We start from the raw sequence: 3200 nt of genomic DNA, 5'->3' as shown, positions 1-3200 counted from the left end.
GAGCCCCACAGCTTAATTACCCATTGTGCGAAGAACCACCTTCTTCTTGTTCATTTTCAGTCTAACCTCTGCTAATTATGCACCTGCTAAACATCGTTTAATCTTTGCTTACGTACTGTCAAGTGAATGCTGAAATAAAATATGCTATCACGTCTGCTATCACTATCACAGTAGCTGAACAGGTCACACATAAATGAACCTACTATAGCAATATCCCTATGAGACAGCAGGAGTAAAAGGGTTATCTGCATTGGCGTTTCAGTTTGCACCATTAGTGCACTTCTGAAGTTAATCTCCTGGTTGTCCCCACCAGGGACAACCCTACTATGCTTTGGTTTATACTGTGGAGAGGTCATAGAGTAACAGCTGGATTCACCTTCGTTGAAACTAAATCAAGATGCATACTAAGAGGGCTCCTAATGTGCTCCAGCCTCATGGATGTTCGGTACTATGGATCAGACGAGACTTTTTTTTGGAAAAAAAACCTGTAGGGTTTGTGTGTTTGTGGAGTGTGAACATCAGCTCCTTACCTTCAACTGTTTCAGTCTCCAGATCTGATGCTTTTACGCTGCACTGCTTGCTAGTGTAGACAAAGCCTACACAATTTGCTCAAGGCCATAGAGAACATCAAGGGCAGCGTGAAGATAAAGCTCAACCCTTCTGAGCTGCTACTTACCTCTTCAAGACATGTAACACAATTAAGTGTGTAGTTATAACCTACTGCATACAAACATCTTGGGCTACGTATAGCCTTGTATCAGGATGCACATCTGATCTGTCACCAGCTGCAGTCAGACAAGATGCCCCCCCATCACATGGACCTGTCCCTCTCATCTTTTTTTCCTTCCCACAGAAAAGTGCTTTTATTTCCATCAATAAGCACCACAGTGACCTGGGACAATTCCACCTACTGGCTTCTGACAAACCAACTTAGTCATGGATGATGACATAACTTGACTAATAATAGGTCAGCAGTGCAAATACTGTGAGGCCAGAAATCATATAGCATGGTGATGACAGTCTCTTCGTCCTGAAAGGATAAGCGGGCAGTATTGCTTTTCAAATGAGATTTATTGACCGTGGGCTGAAGGTGAAGAGTCTGCAAGTCATTCCATCAGTAGACCTTTTTTTCACTGTTTAACAAGTGATTATTTGCTCTGCTGTGTAGGTGGTTTACAGTTAGTTGAATCATATAGCTTTGGTGTCTTATAGGATATCAGCATTTCTATTTCTCAGTCCCAGTTGAAGTGCCAATACCATTGTCAATTTGCTTCAAGTTTTATGTATATAATCTCTGGTTTAAATTGAAGGGTGGGCAGTGGGAAAGTACAGCATTACTTTCTACCAAGTCCAATATATTTTATTTTCATGTTCTAGTCAGGAAAGCATGGTATTTAAAAAAATGCCTTGCTGTAAAAACCTTAGCGCATACTCTCTTATTTGTTATACAGCCAGATTTTGAGGAGATAAGGACTAGATTTAAAAAAGCATTAACATACCTGAATATGACACATAGCTGATCTGTCTTGACTCTTACCACAATCTCACTAGGCACCTGCAGACCTTCAGAAATCTGGCCATGTGGAAAATGGTTTCAGATCCGCAGAGCCTATCAAATATTTTTTGTTGGTTCCACCCCCCACCCCTCCCCACCACCACCCCCCCAGCAAAGAGTTTCCTTTTTGGTAAACAAAAAAAATAAGGTTGATGTGTTATAGAAGGTCTAATGCATTAGCCTTGCAGAAGAATCAAACAAAAAGAAAACAGGACAGAGAATCACAGACAGAGAAAGAGGTTCAGTCATTAATTAAATTCTCTGGTCAAAACTAATGGCAATGCTCCTTTGACTTCAGGGAAGCAAATTCAGGCCATGAACTGCAATTGGAAGAAGAGAGTAAAAGCATATTGTCTGGACAAGACATATGTGCAGTGTAAGTTCAGACATGGATGCTACTCAGTTATTTTAGCATGTTGCATTTATGAGCCAAACCCAGGGCTGCAATTACCCGAGTGCTCCTTATTTGAGCGTGAATTAAGTTTCATATAACATTTACTAGCTGCAGAACAGAGCAGTCCTTGTTTGTATTGACACGGTGGCTTACACGATATTCCAAAGAACTGCGAAAGAGCGGGGCAGGTACTGAAGAGCCGTAGAGGGCAGGGAGGAAGAAGACTTGTGTATGCAATTAGAATTGCGAAGGAAATTAATTAAGCAGAACATAATTGCCAGGTTGGTATTTAGCCTGTAAACAGGCTATAATATACCTGCTTTTACAACTCCTCCTTACAAAAAATCTGACGTAAACTCTTTAACATACTGCAAATAATTACATTCTTGAATTTCCTTTAATCTCACATGTGTGGGACTTTAAACCTTGAGTGAGGCACCTGTGGTTTGAAGCTGATTTGTTGAACTTATCTGTATCTGATAGTCCCCGACACAGCATTGTAAATTAGTCATGGCTAATTTGGTTATAGCTGTTCTATCTCTTTTTTTGTTATGACATCCTCTCTCTCAGAATGAGCACTATTCTCACTGCGTTTACCTCACCTGTGTTTACTTTTCCAAATGTTCGTGATTGGGAGCAGTAGTGAACCCTGTTACCTTAACCTGAGCTGTGAGCACAGAGACCCACAGAGAGCCATTTAGACTTCCAGCCATTCCCCATCCACTATTAACAAAGATAGGAAAACAAGTATTTGTAACTCTCTTTTTCCCTGTCAAATCAAGCCTGCAGCCTCCCTCCCAGTCTGGGGATCTGTCAATACAATAAGATTTTTTTTTTTCAGACTCCTCTTTTCGACTGAAGTCCTCAAATTCCAGTCAAATGGTGCAGAACGAGATGATTTAGAGTTTTGCATTTAAAGCTCCCACCAGTTTCCATAAAAAGTCCCTGATATTGAAATGAATTCAGTTCAACAGCCTTTTTAAGGAGATTCAGTTACAGACCCTTGCTGGCCCTCTGGTAAGATTCACCGAGCAACAAATATTGTTGATAGAATTGAGTTCCTTCAATGGCAGTTTCCTCTGACAACACATTGATGGTCTTTATTTATTTATGGCATACAGTTTATGTGGTTTCCTATATTATTCTATTCATTGTATTTTATTTTTGTAAAATGTGTCTATGAATATTTTATATGTACATTTACACACACACAAAAAACTAATTAAAAGATGCAAGTTAATGGAGACCAAT

The sequence above is a fragment of the Pygoscelis adeliae genome, unplaced genomic scaffold (genome assembly GCF_000699105.1).
Source record: "Pygoscelis adeliae isolate BGI_AS28 unplaced genomic scaffold, ASM69910v1 Scaffold215, whole genome shotgun sequence".
NCBI classification, from domain to species: Eukaryota; Metazoa; Chordata; class Aves; order Sphenisciformes; family Spheniscidae; genus Pygoscelis; species Pygoscelis adeliae.
Note: the sequence above shows the minus strand (reverse complement) of the source record.